Source organism: Sus scrofa, chromosome 14, assembly GCF_054392235.1.
Source record: "Sus scrofa isolate SSC_HxYL_T2T_F1_AM1 chromosome 14, Sscrofa_HxYL_maternal_Yorkshire_Landrace_v2.0, whole genome shotgun sequence".
Taxonomy (NCBI): Eukaryota; Metazoa; Chordata; class Mammalia; order Artiodactyla; family Suidae; genus Sus; species Sus scrofa.
In genome coordinates, this window is record NC_139396.1 from 15,595,423 (window position 1) to 15,610,686 (window position 15,264).

At 43.7% G+C, this 15,264-nt stretch overlaps 1 protein-coding gene across 2 annotated transcripts in view; it reads right to left on the reverse strand.

The window, feature by feature from the left end:
* LOC146396342 (uncharacterized) overlaps positions 1–15,264 on the reverse strand; it is a 223,962-nt gene that overhangs the window by 91,935 nt on the left and 116,763 nt on the right. Inside the window, exon 19 of one of the 2 annotated variants that reach the window (XM_084995459.1) lies at positions 4,887–5,005. The exons of the other annotated variant lie outside the window; for it this stretch is intronic. The gene's annotated coding sequence lies outside the window, so the exon portion shown is untranslated. Of the gene's footprint in view, positions 1–4,886; positions 5,006–15,264 lie in introns of those variants that run through there. 2 annotated transcript variants of the gene reach the window in all.

The window sequence follows — 15,264 nt, forward strand, 5'->3', positions numbered from 1 at the left end:
TTGAAAGTGAGAGGATGGAAGAAAATATTCCATGCAAACGGGGATCAAAAGAAAGCTGGAGTAGCAATACTCATATCAGACAAAATAGACTTTAAAGTAAAAAATATTTTAAGGGAAAAAGAAGGACATTACTTAATGATCAAAGGATCAATCCAAGAAGATGATATAACAATTTTAAATATCTATGCACCCAACAGTTTCACCACAATATATAAAGCAACCACTAACCACCTTAAAAGGAGAAATCGACAATAACTCAATCATAGTGGGGGACTTTAACACCCACTTACAGCAATGGACAGAAAACCAGACAGAAAATCAATAAGGAAACACAGGCCCTGAATGAAGCATTAAACCAGATGGACTTAATAGATATTTATAGGACATTCCATCCAAAAGCAACAGATACACATTCTTCTCAAGTGCACATGGAACATTCTCTAAGATTGAGCACATCCTGGGCTACAAATCCAACCTCAGTAACTTTAAGAAAATTGAAATCATATCAAGCATCTTTTCCAACCACAATGCTATATGCCTGGAAATCAACAACAAGAAAAAAACTGCAAAAAACCACAAACACGTGGAGACTCAACAACATGCTATTAAACAACCAATGGATTGCTGAAGAAATCAAAGAGGAAATTAAAAATTACCTAGCGAAGATATGACACTCCAAAACCTATGGGATGGAGCAAAAGCCATTCTAAGAGGAAAGTTTATAGCAATACAAGCCCACCTCAGGAAACAAGAAAAAGCCCAAATAAACAAGCTAACTTTACATCTAAAGCAGCTCGAGAGAGAAGAACGGACAAGACCTAAAGTTAGTAGAAGGAAAGAAATCATAAAGATCAGAGCAGAAATCAATGAAAGAGAAACAAAACCATTGAAAAGATCAATGAAACGGAAAGCTGGTTCTTTGAAAAGGCCAACAAAATTGATAAACCCTTAGCCAGACTTATCAAGGCACAAAGAGAGAGGACTCAAATCAATAAAATTAGAAATGAAAAAGGAGAAGTAACAACAATGGGCATCACAGAAATACAAAGGAGCATAAGAGACTACTATATGCAACTATATGCCAATAAAACGGAAAACCTAGAAGAAATGGACAAATTCTTAGAAAAGTACAATCTTCCAAGACTAAACCACGATGAAATAGAAAAGATGAATGGATGAATCACAAGAACTGAAATTGAAACTGTGATTAATAAGCTTCCAACAAACAAAAGTCCCGGACCAGATGGCTTCATAGGCAAATTCTATCAAACATTGAGAAGAGCTAACACCGATCCTTCTGAAACTATTTCAAAAAATTGCAGAAGAAGGGATACTCCCAAACTCATTCTATGAGGCCACTATCACCCTGGTACCAAAACCAGACAAAGACTCCACAAAAAAAGAAAACTATATGCCAATTCCACTGATGAACGTCGATGCAAAAATCCTCAACAAAATCCTAGCAAACCACATCCAACAATACATTAAAAGGATTGTACATCATGATCAAGTGGGATTAATCTCAGGGATGCAAGGGTTCTTCAATATGTGCAAATCCATCCGTGTGATACACCACATGAACAAACTGAAGGATAAAAATCATATGATCCTCTCAATAGACACAGAAAATGCCTTTGACAAAATCCAACTCCCATTTCTGATAAAATCCCTTCAGAAAGTGGGCATAACGGGAACCTACCTCAACATGATAAAGGCCGTATACGACAAACCCACAGCGAACATCATTCTCAATGGTGAAAAGCTGAAAGAATTCCCGCTGAGATCAGGAGCAAGACAAGGATGTCCGCTCTCACCACTATCCTTCAACATAGTTCTAGAAATCCTAGCCACAGCAATCAGAGAAGTAAAAGAAATAAAAGGGATACAAATTGGAAAGGAAGAAGTAAAACTATCACTGTTTGCAGATGACATGATACTATACCTAGAGAATCCTGAAGACTCTACCAGAAAACTGTTAGAGCTCATCCATGAATTTGGCAAAGTCGCAGGATACAATATCAATACACAGGAATTGATGGCATTTCTACACACAAGCAATGAAAGAGCAGAAAGGAAAAATGGGCAAGCAATCCCGTTTACCATTGAATCCAAAATAATAAAATACTTAGGAGTAAACCTACCTAAAGAGACAAAAGACCTGTACTCTGAAAATTATAAGATGCTGATGAAAGAATTCAAAGATGACACAAATAAATGGAAAGATATACCATGCTCGTGGATTGGAAGAGTTAATATTATCCAAATGACTATACTACCCAAGGCAATCTACAGATTCAATGCATTCCCTTTCAAATTACCAAGGACATTCTTCAGAGAACTCAAACAAAATATTTTAAAGTTTGTTTGGAAGCACAAAAGACACAGAATAGCCAAAGACATCCTGAAAAAGAAAAATGGAGCTGGAAGAATCAGGCTCCTGGACTTCAGACTATACTACAAGGCAAAAGTCGTCAAAACTGCATGGTACTGGTACAAGGACAGAAATATAGATCAGTGGAACAGGATAGAAAGCCCAGAATTCAACCCATGCACCTACAGACAACTCATTTATGACAAAGGAGGCAAGAATAGACAGTGGAGAAAGGACAGCTTGTTCAATAAGTGGTGCTGGGAAAACTGGACAGCCACATGGAAAAGAATGAGATTAGAACACTCCCTAACACCATACACAAAAATAAACTCCCAATGGATTCAAGACCTAGATAGAAGACCAGACACTTTCAAACTCCTAGAGGAAAACATAGGCCAAACACTCTCTGACATAAACGACAGCAACATCTTCTCAGATCCACCTATTGGAGTATTGACAATAAAAAGAAAAATAAACAAATGGGATCTAATCAAACTGAAAAGTTTCTGCACAGCAAAGGAAACCCTAAACAACACAAAAGGACAACCCACAGAATGGGAGAAAATCTTTGTGAATCAACTGACAAGGGATTAATCTCCAAAATTTATAAACAACTTCTGCAGATCCATACCAAAGAAACAAACAAGCTTATCAAAAAATGGGCAGAAGATCTAAACAGACAGTTCTCCAAAGAAGACATACATATGGCCAAGAAACACATGAGAAGATGTTCAATGTCACTCATTATTAGAGCGATGCAAATCAAAACCACTCTGAGGTACCACCTTACACCAGCCAGAATGGCCATCATCCAAAAGTCTACAAACAATAAGTGCTCGAGAGGGTATGGAGAAAAAGGAATACTAGTACACTGTTGGTGGGATTGTCAATTGATGCAACCACTGTGGAAAGCAGTATGGAGATTCCTCAGAAAATGAAAAATACAACTCCCATTTGATCCAGCAATCCCACTCCAGGGCATCTATTCAGAGAAAACCATGACTCGCAAAGACACATGTACTCCAATGTTCATTGCAGCACTATTTACAATAGCCAAGACATGGAAACAACCTAAATGTCCATCAGCAGAGAAGTGGATCAAGAAGAAGTGGTACATATACACAATGGAATATTACTCAGCCATTAAAAGGAATGAAATACCAGCATTTTTAGCAACATGGATGGACCTAGAAACTATCATGCGAAGTGAAGTCAGCCATACAATGAGACACCAACATCCAATGCTTTCACTGACATGTGGAATCTGAAAAAAGGACAGACTGAACTTCTTTGCAGAACAGATGCTGACTCACAGATATTAAAAAACTTACAGTCTCCGGAGGAGACAGTTTGGGGAGTGGGGGGATGTGCCTGGGCTGTGGGATGGAAATCCAGTGAAATCAGAGTGTTATGATCATTATACAACTACAGATGTGATAAATTCATTTGAGTAATAAAAAAATGGAGAAAAGATTGCAACACAGAAAAAAAAAGAAAACAGATTCTTTTCCATTATAAGATGTTGAGTATATAGTTCCCTGTGCTACACAATAGGTATTTGTTGTTTACCTATTTTATACATGTGTGTATATGTTACTCCCAAACTCCAGATTTATCTCTCCCCCACTATCCCCTTTGGTTTCCATAAGTTTTTTTTCTATACCAGTAAGTCTTTATCTGGTTTGTAAATCAATTCATTTGTATCATTAAAACAAAAAACAAAAACAAACAAAAAAATAAAACTGTCTCTTGAGAGATGAGCCCCCATGATAAAATTGCAAACATGAAACTCATGCATTTAGATATGATCCCCATGGAAGAGTTTGGAGAGCTCCAGCCTAAGCACGATATCCTCAAATTGGGCCAAGTACATTCAAGCCCTTTGGGCTGCAGTTCCTTAGGTTTCCTTACTGATGTTGTTGTTGTTGTTGTTGTTTTCCCTAGAAATAGAAGGTTCTTTTCCCTATCAAGCCTGAGGGGTCCATTAAAAAGAATGTCTAGCAATGAATTTTAGATATGGAAAGCACTCTGAATGAAATTTCTCCTGTTTCCATGCCTAGAGTTTTTCCAAATGCATTTGTTCTCCTTGAATGTTTTTTTTTTTCTCAGGGTAGTTAGTTAATGCCTGGAGGTTTTTTAATAAAGGTGGATTCACAGGTGTTTCTTTTGTAAGGTTTTGGTTATTCTGGCTATGCTGGTGAACTAAAATTGACCCTCTTGGCCAATTACAAAACAGCAGGTACTTTGGGAACAATTTTACTCTCCCTCCCTACTTTTTTGACTACATCACAGAATTTCAGCTGGCAATCAACATACAAATAAGTAGGAGCAGATTCACTGTACTGACCTGACATTGTAATGTGTGCTAAAGAAACCTGAACCCTCAGATCCCTTTTATGGTCAGTTGCAACATCAGAGCATTTCTTACTCCACAGGATACCTCTCAAGACCCTTACATCTAACAACATGAAAAGCCCCCAAGGGCACAGACTTGAAACGTCCACAAGACACAAACCTGGTATTTCTCTGTGTCCTTAATGTCCATGCAGAAGTGGAAGATTCACTGTCTCCTGATGCTAGTGATCCATTTCCAGAGATGTTTCTCCTCAGTTGCCACTGCCTGCCCTGAAGCTCCTGGCAGGAATAATCAGAGATCAGAGTCCAAAGGACATTGAAATACTCACTTCCATGACTGGTTTTCCCTAATTATATGTCAGCTAATTTGATTATCTCTGCCTCTAGAATATAGAATTTTGATGTTTAAAAAAATTGATTGTAGAATTGGGGATGTCACTTTTCCACCATGCATTTTATGCTATCATTGTCCCTGGGAAGACTCATCAAATACTATATCAGAGCTATGAGTGAGGATCTTGTAAGTGATTGATTGAATGGCTGAACAAGGGTAGGAAACAACAAGGAGCCTGCCCTTCTTGAGAGCCTGTGTAGAATGCTTGCCTCACCAATCCTCTCATATGAAGGTATTGGTTGAAAAACATCTAAATTTCTCATTATAAAAGCTCAAATACAGAGAAGTAGTTCCACGTTATTTTTTTCAACCCCCCATCAAGAGTTTCTTGACACAAATCTCACCATTATATTGCTGGAAATCCTCTCACCTCAGCTTTTCACCCTTTTCTGAGTCCATCTTCCTTTGCAAGGGGCAAGAAGCTTCTGAAGCATCCACACAAGTCTTTTTCTCATTGTGGAACAGTCCTTTAAACCTCTCTCTTTCTTTCCCCAACGCCCTAACATCAGTAGGAGTTTTAGTGGGGCTACAGCAGAGAATGAATTTGGCCTCCCAAGAGATTTGGTTGCAGTCTATTAGGTTTCACCCCTCATCTCCCTTGATGAGTTTCCTAAGAGTCCTCTCTTCTCACCACACAAAACATGAATACTCATTCATATCATTTGGATAGTGATAAGCTGACATTAATTCCCAACACGATAATAAGGCTCAGAGAACTTTTTCTTATTTGTGTCTCTGTTTTGTTTTCTAAGGGAGGCTACCATGATTCCCATGCAGTCAGGACCATAGGTAATGATGAACCTAGATTCTAAAGTGGAAGGCTATGGAATGCAGACAGGAAATTCACCAGCTTATAAGCAGGGCTTGCAGGCCAGGACTTAGATGGGATTGGCTTTGTCCAAAAGGAGAGGGGACATTGGTGGGTAAAATACTGGCACTGTGCCAAGGGAGTTGATTTTTTTTTAATCCTAGAAATACGAGGAGTTCCATTGTGGCTCAGCAGAAATGAACCTGACAAGTATCCACGAGGATGTGGGTAGGATCCCTGGCCTCCCTCAGTAGAATAAGGATCTGGTGTTGCTTGAGCTATGCTGTAGGTCACAGACACAGCTTACATCCCACATTGCTGTGGCTGTGTGTAGGCCTGCAGCTGAAGGTCTGATTTGACTCCTATTCTGGAACTTCCATATGCTGAAGGTCTGGCCCTAAAGAGAAAAATAAATAAAAAGAAGGGACTCCACCCCCCACAGATCTCTAGGATATTTACTTCTTTAACATATGGAAAGAGAAGATTTGTCTCCTTGCCCCTTACTTCTGTCCTTAACCCCACTAAGCACAAACACTTGGTAGTATATCCTGGCTCTTCCATTTCCATTTCATCCAAAGAGCCTGCAGATTTTGGATCCCTTTGACAATTTATTTAGTGTTGGACCAAAAGGTACATGTCAGTCTCTATTCCAAGTTCTCATCCTCTCAAGAATTGCCCACAACTAAGAGTCTAATGTGTTACCCTTTATGGCTAGTGTTCCAGATAAATGCCCATTCTGAGGGAAAGGTAAATTTCAGATAAATACGGAAAGTACTTGCAGTAAAGATATGTCTGAAATGTTGCACAGGGTATAGTTAAGGCTAAATTAATGCACTATTTATGTGAAATGAAAAATTCAAATTTAGCTGGACATGTACTATTATTATTGCCTGCCTATGACCAACCTGATCTTTCAGTACGTTGAATTTCAATAACTGTAGAATTTCTGGTTATAAAAATTAGGCCAGAAATAAAGGAGCCAGGATATAAAGATGAAGACAACTTTAAATATACTCAAATATATCAGATTATATTTTAATTTTCTTTTTAATTTTAAAAGATAAACTATGTTGTTATTTACAGAATGACTTTTATTTTTTTTCCACTACATGTGGTTTACAGTGCTCATTCAAATTTCAATTGTTAACACTTAATTGTTTCCATCATACTTGATTTAAAATGCTTTGCTGTATTCTGGTGTAAAGTACCCCACTAAGAAGGATATATATTCGGTCTCTTACATTACCACAATCATTATCCATCACAATGGAAAATCCAGGGATACATATGCAGGATAGAGGATCTGTATGATAAAACGAAACAAGACCTACAACAATGCGGACACGTATTATACCCATGCATGGGAAGACACAACAGAGAAAATGGTCAAAATCAAACAGAAGTTTTTTTTTTTGTCAACATGGACAAACCTATTCTAAAATGTATAAAGAAAAGATAAAGGAGCCAGAACATCAAACATAATTTCGAGAAAGCACATTAAAGTGGGAGGTTATTCGGCTTATGAGAATGCTCTATGGAGGGCAGCTTGGCATTGCTGGAGGGATAGAGGCAGACAGAGTTCAGTGTACAGAGAGAGAATGCAGAAATAGATCCATAGCAATACACCAACCTGGGATGTTCTAATACAGAAGCTCAAGGGCAGGAGAATGGAATAGGGATAGGGTTTTTATCCCATACGAAAATGAACTCATCATGGAACATTCAGTGCAAATGTAAAATGTGTATAAATACAAACGATGCAACGTTTGCCACACCTAAGAAAAAACAATTGGAGCAAACCTCTGGGTCCTCGGGCTTGGCAAAGGGGTCTGCCACATGACAAGAAAAACAGTACCCCAAAAGGGAAGGAAAGAACAGAAAGTTGGACTTCATCAAAAGGAAAGAAAGGCCCTTCAAAACATACATGCACCCCAATGTCCACTGAAGCACCATTTCCAATAGCCAAGACAAGGGAGCAAGCTAAATGTCCATCGGCCGAGGCATGGATAAAGAGGATGAGGTTCATATGTACGGGGGAACATCACACAATCATACAAGAGAATGGAATCATGAACGCTGCAGCAGCAAGGACGGACCTGGAAATTATCATCCTAAGTGAAGGTAGACAGGGAAAGACAAACATCGTATGATACCACTTCTACGTGGAACCGAAAGAGAGGACACAAATGAACGTGTGCACGGAACAGAAACAGACTCCCAGCCTTGGATAACCCGATGGGTCCCAAAGGAGCCAAGTCCGGGGCAGGAAGGACTGGGGGTTTGGGACTGGCTTCTGCACACTGAGTGCATGGAATGACCGGCCAACAGGAACCTGTGGTAGAGCCCAGGGAACTCTAGCCAACAGTTAGTGATAGTCGATATGGGCATAGAATCTGAGGGAGAAGGGGTGTGTGTGTATGTATGACCGAATCACTTTCGACAGAGCAGGAAATATCACAACATGGTACCTCACTGTCCTTTCAATCAAGTTCCTAGGCTTGGCATCTGAACAATCTATCGATCGATCGGAGCTTTGGCAGCTGGCCTACACCACAGCCACAGCAATGCCACATCCAAGACGGGTCTGAGACCTACACCACAGCCACAGCAATGCCACATCCAAGCCGGGTCTGAGACCTACACCACAGCTCATGGCCACATTGGATCCTTCCCTTCCTGAGCGAGGCCAGGGATCAAACCTGAACACTCATTGTTCCTTCTCGGGTTCAGTTCCAGGGCACCACCACAGCAAGCCCTGCAGCAGAGTTTGTACAGAAAGAGCTGAAATCAGGTCACTAAGGTGGCCCCGAATACAATAGGATGGGTGCCCCTATAGAAAGGGCAGATTTAGACCCTGAGTCCCACAGAGGGAGCTGATGTGAGGGTGCAGGCAGGGGATGGGCATCTGGAATCCAAGGAGAGAAGCCTTAGAGCCAACCCAGCTTGTTTATACCGGGATCTCAGAAGGCTGGGCACCAAAACGCTGACTTGATAAATTCTTGTTATTTAAGCCCCATTTTCCATGGGATTGGTGAGGGCAGCTAGAGCTGACCGATTCCCTCCGAAGGCATGGGCACTACCAGGGCAGGAAGGAGTTTCAAGGGAAGACACCCTCTCTGACCCCAGCTGGGCTCCAGCAGCATCCCCACCCCTAAATTCCTCCTGGAACACTCTCCCTCTCATGACCTCTCCCCTTGTCCAGGGAGTCAGATGGAGGACCCCAACAGAAGAAATTAGGATGGATGACAGCAGGGGCCGTAGGGCCCCAAGGCAGCAGCGGGAGGAGACTTTCCTTTGGTTATTGGAGATTGCAGGCTTGGTTTGTGGGGTGGCCACTGTTGCACAGGAAGGCCAAAATGGGGCCCTCGAAAGCTGATGGAGATGGTGGGGGAGGGATGGCTGTTTGCCAAATGGAGACTGGAGTCTGAGGCAGAGACAGGAGCACAGGAGCTCGGGGGGTCTGCACCAGGCCTGCTGCAGGACCTCGAGCATGAACAGCAGCAGGGACCAGTCTCTGGAGGCACAAAGCCTGTGCCAGGCCCAGGAGAGCCAGCAGCCTGCAGAGACTGCGATGGAGCCTGGGTGTGAGGAGGAGGGACCGTGGGCTCAGGGAGAGGCATGTGCTTCTGGATCTCATCGGATCCATGGGAGAATCAGGTGATATTGGTGAAGATGCTGGGCTAGGGGGCATGTCAGCCATCTAAGCCCCAGAGGGCCATCCCCACGAGACACCCTGAAAAAGGGAGGCGACCCCCTGGAATCACCCTAGGGAGGACAGGGGACTTAGGCTGCAAGCAACGGAGCTAGATCAGAGGAGTCTCTGCCATGCATGGTCACTCAGTTGTACTTCTGGCAAGTTCCAAAGCCTGGCATCCCATGGCCGATGAGCCTGTGTAAGCCATGCAGGCAGGCACGGGCGTCCTGATGTAGGAAGCTCCTGACTGACCCTCAGGACAATCACAGGTTTCAATCTATCAGCAGATGGGCCTCTGTGCCTGCAGAACCCCTGGAGGTCCAGAAGAAGGCACTGTCCAAGGCCGAGAAGGGACATATGTCCCAACAGGGCCCAAGAGAGCTGGTCTGGCAGTGGAGCCTGGCCAGCTCAAGCCCCTGCAGACCTCAGCTCTGGCAAGGCCCTGGGCTGCACCAGCACACCCCTAACTGGGACCCTCTTCCTTTCTCATTCCTTTAGACGTCTGGTGTTCTCTCAAGGTCTTGGTTGAGCCTTTGCAGAAGATGCCCATACCGAGCCCTGGTGGAGGCAGCCGGTCTTGCTCAGGGGGTCAGTGGGGCTTAGAAACAGAGCGGCTGGGACTTCCTAGAGTTAGTGTGCTCAGGGCCGGGCCATCTGGTGGGAAATCTCCTCATGTCATCTGCCAAAGGGAGGGTCTGGTCCTTGTGGCAGGGGCCATTGCCAGATTCCAGGGCACCACAACAGGGAGTCCTGCAATCGAGGTTTTAAAGCAACAACTACAGGAGAGTGATAGCAAGATACGGGAAGGACAGAGAGCCCCAAACAAGTTGAACCCAAACAGGCACGCAGCAAGACCTCTTCTGATCAATATGGCCAAAGGTAAACAGAAAGGGAGGAAGCCAAAGGCAGCAAGAGAACAGCAAGGCATTCATGATGAGGGAACCCCAATAAAGTTATCAGCAGTTTGCTCTACAGAAACACTCCAGGCCAGAAGGGGGTGGCGAGACCCATTGAAAGCACTGAAAGAAAGAACAAATAATCTGCCTCCTCCAAATACCCTACCCAGCAAGACTATCATTTCAAATCGAAGGGGAAATCAAGAATTTCTCCGACAAACCAACACTGAAAGAGTACTGCAATACAAAACCCATTCTGAAAGAAATACTCAAAGGCTTCTCCAACTCAAAAAAAGGAAAATAGAAAAAACCATTGGACAGCAGTGACTTAGAGAAGCCAGCACACAGATCTAACCATGAAGATGTCAAAAACATAAAATGAAATAAACTACATCAAATCATACAATGAGGGCGAGGAATGGAAGAAAATGTAGATCCTTTGTCTTGTTTCAATGACGCGTTTGGTCCTATGTAATGGTCAGGCTAAAGTGAGCAGACAAACGAAGGGGTTAACATAATAACACAACAGGGCAATCCCAAACCAAAAGCCAACACTACATTCAAAAATCGGAAAAGGAAAGGACTCCAGCAGAGAATCAACGGAACCCATCCACCCAAAGGAAAAGAAAGGAGAAAAGAGAAACATAGAATCAACGGGAAAACAAGGCTTCAAATGGCAATCAAGAAACATCTATCAATGACTACCTGAATTGTTCCGGGACCGAATGCTGCCATCAAAAGACACAGAGTGCCAGATTGGGTACCAAAGCAAAAACCGTCAATCTGCTGCCTAGACAAGCTCACCCGAGGGCAAAGGACACGTATAGATTGAAAGGGAGGGGATGGGAAAAGATATTTCATGCCAATGGACAAGACAGGAGATCAGGAGTAGCGCTGCTCATATCCAACAAAATCGCCTTTAAAACGAAGGCCATCGAGAAAGGCAAAGAAGGACACTAGTTCACGGTTAAGGGATCCGTTCAAGAAGAGAATACCACACACTTATATCTGGAACCTAATATACGGCACAAATGAACCTTTCCACAGAAAAGCAACTCATGGACTTGCAGAATAGACTTGTGGTGGCCAAGGGGGAGGGAGTGGGGTGGATGGGGAGCTTGGGGTTAATGCCTGCCCACTATTGCCTTGGGAATGGATTAGCAATGAGATCCTGCTGTGTAGCGCTGGGTACAATGTCTAGTCACGTTTGACGGAGCATGATAATGTGAGAACATAGAATGGCTACAGGTATGTGTAACGGGGTCACCATGTTGTACAGTAGAAAACAAGATTGTATCGGGGAAATAACAATTAAGAGCCAAAGAGGACGCGGTATATACACACAATGCAATACTCCTGCACCATCAAACAGAGCAACCTAATGCCATTTGCAGCAACATGGATGGAACGAGACCCTCTCATCCTGAGTGAAGGAAGTCCGAAAGAGAAGGATGACAACCATACGACATCACTCATATGAGTAGTCTCATATACAGCACAAAGGAACCTTTCCACCTAAAGGAACTCATGCACTTGGAGAATAGACTTGTGGTTGCCTAGAGCGAGGGGAGGGAGTGGGATGGATGGGGAGCTTGGGGTTATTGGATGCAAACGACTGCTTTTGGAAGGGATTAGCAAGGAGATCCTGCTGTGTAGCACTGAGAACGAGGTCGACTCACTTATGATGGAGCATGATAATGGCACAAAGACGAATTATACACGTATGGGGAACTGGGTCACAATGCTGGACAGTGGAAAAAATTGTCTCGGGGAAATAACAATCAAAAAACACCCAACAAACACCCCACTAGAGGCAGTCATCAAACCACAAGAGCTGAGAACAAGGGAGGATGGGAAAAGACCAACAAAACCCAATCTGACACAGCTAATAACATGGCCATAAGAACATACAGATCAAGAAGCACCTTCAATGGAAATGCACAAAATGCCCCAACCGAAAGACATCCACTGGCTGCATGCATACAAAAAGAAGACGCAACTCCCTCTCTCTGGGTCTAGATCAAGATCTCCGTCTCATTCTCCATCTCGATCTCCATCTCGATCTCGATCCAGATAGGTAGAGGGATAGACAGATAGGTAGACCTGCTGTCTTCAAGAATCCCCCCTCATTTTTAGGGACATATACAAATTGAAAGTGAGAGGATGGAAGAAAATATTCCTCGTGCGTGGGAATTAAAAGAGAGACGGAGTAGAAATACCCCCATCAGACAAAAGAGACCTTCAAATAAAGCATATTAATAAGACACAAAGAAGGTCATTACGTAACGGTCAAGGATCAATCCAAGGAGAGGAGATGGGAATTGGAAACCTATATGCACCCAATACAGGATCCCCGCAATGTAGAAGGCAACTGCTACAACCGTAAACGGAGAAATGGACACTAACACAGTTAGAGCAGGGGGCCTTCACACCCGACTCCCATCAACGCACCGGTCCTCCAGACATAAAATCAACAAGGGAACCCAGGCCTTCAATAATGCATTGGACCACAGGGCACTTCCTCCATATGTAGAGCGCTTTCCATCCCAATGAAGCAGGATACACACTCCTCTCAAGGGCACACCGGACATTCCCTAGGACAGATCACATGCTGCGTCACCAAGCAAGCCACTGTACAAGGAAGGAAATTGAAATCCTATCCCACAGCTTGTATGAACCCAACGCTATGAGGCTCGAAATCAACCACCAAGGAAACAATGGCAACAAACACCAACGCACGGAAACTTGACAACATGCTACTCAACAACCAAGGGAGTGCTGGAGAAACCAAAGAGGAAATCTGAAGATCCCAAGAAGCAAGTGACCCCAAAGACATAACAATCCAAAGCCTATGGGACACAGCAAAGTCAGGTCGAAGAGGGACGTTTCCAGCAATACAAGCCTACCTCAGCCAACAAGGAAAACCACCAACAAACAACCTGGCCTTACGCCCAAAGCAACCAGAGAAAGACAAACACAAGGAAAGACATCCTAATGATCAGAGCAGATAGGAAAGAGCAGCGAAGAAAACCATCGGAAAGATCAATGCAGCTACAACGGCTTCTTTGAATACATCCACCATATGGATAAACCCTTAGCCAGACTCATCAGGGGAAAAAGAGTGGACTCAAATCAATACACATTGAAATGCACGCCAGCTTCCAATGGACATCCCAGAATACAGAGGATCAGAAGAGACTACTAAAAGCAACTCTATGCCAAGAGAACAGTCTTCCTAGACGAAATGGACACCTTCCTAGCAAAGTACAATCTGCCAAGACTAAACTCCGATGACACAGAAAAGATAACCGGGCTGATGCAAAGAACTGAAAATGATGTTGTGAGGAAAAAACTTCCAGCAGGCATTCCCGTTGGGGCTACATTGGAATGAACCTGACCCGTATAGGAGAGAAGGAAGGTGCAACCCCTGGATCCAGGATTGCCTTCAGATATGGAGCAGGTCCCAGATGCAGCTCGGATCTGGCCTTGCTGTGGCCTTGGCTGGCAGCTGCAGCTGCAGCACCAATTCCACCATAGCCAGGGCATTTCCAAATGCCATGGGTCTGCCCTGAAAAGACAAGAAAATGCCAACCCCTCACTCCACCCACTTCCCCACAAACAAAAGTATACCACCTGAGGTCTTCACATGCACATACCCAACAGGGGCCTGAACACAAACACCGACCAGTGGTACACAATGACTACCTCGTATACAGGCTCACTACAATCAGCTCCTACACAGTCGTCTCACACACAGCGCATAGGCAAGGCCACAGCCCTACAGGACTTCTAGGCCAGGATTCCAGAACACACACACATCGCCTATGAGATTTCTTTGTTTCCAAACACACACACCTACCTCTGGCATCCCTCCAAATACATACTACAGAAGCCTCAGGACCTCAAATACACACACACAGCCACAATCCGCCTACACGTACTAATACACATGTACACGTCTCAAACACCTATGGACACACACGGACAAATATTCCCAACCCTTGAACATACAGATGCCCCAAACACTACACATGGTGCCACCTCTGCAGAAGAAAACCACCCTGCCCCTAACCCCAACAGAGACACAAAAGGACACTGCACGTGTGTGGGTGTCAACTGCATATGCATTTCAGCCCTCACCCTCAATGAGGACACACCATCTCTTCGTACCTAGGACCTGTAGAAACACCTCGGCATTCTGCCAAGAAGCAACGTGGCACACTCCCAACACCTCCATACCATAGGAACACAACCTGGTCATTCATGCACCTGGTGATAGACACACAAACAAGTATACACACGTAGGACACATGGACCTATCGCCAGCAAACCACATAGGAAATGACTTCCACATATCCAATGATCCTAGGACTCAGCTCATCCATCTGCAAACTCGTAACACATAACCACAGCACATATTTCTCACTCCAAGAAATGCACGTCTCCCACGCCCCTGTAGAAACACAGAACCTCATCTCTCCAGCAGACGCACACTTCCCCACGTCCCCACATATATACGCCTAGCATGTCCCTCCTGAAAACAAGTGCATAGCCCCAGCGAATATGCCTCCAAATGCCCATGCCCCTGGAATACACACTCAAACACATACACACAACTCTCCAAAACACACAAGCAGACCCGAATTACTCAGCACACGACACAATTGCAAACCTAGCAGCCTACGTCCTTTCCTCCAAACACGCATAAAACACACTCTCGGTATATCCATAAACCCACATTCCCCA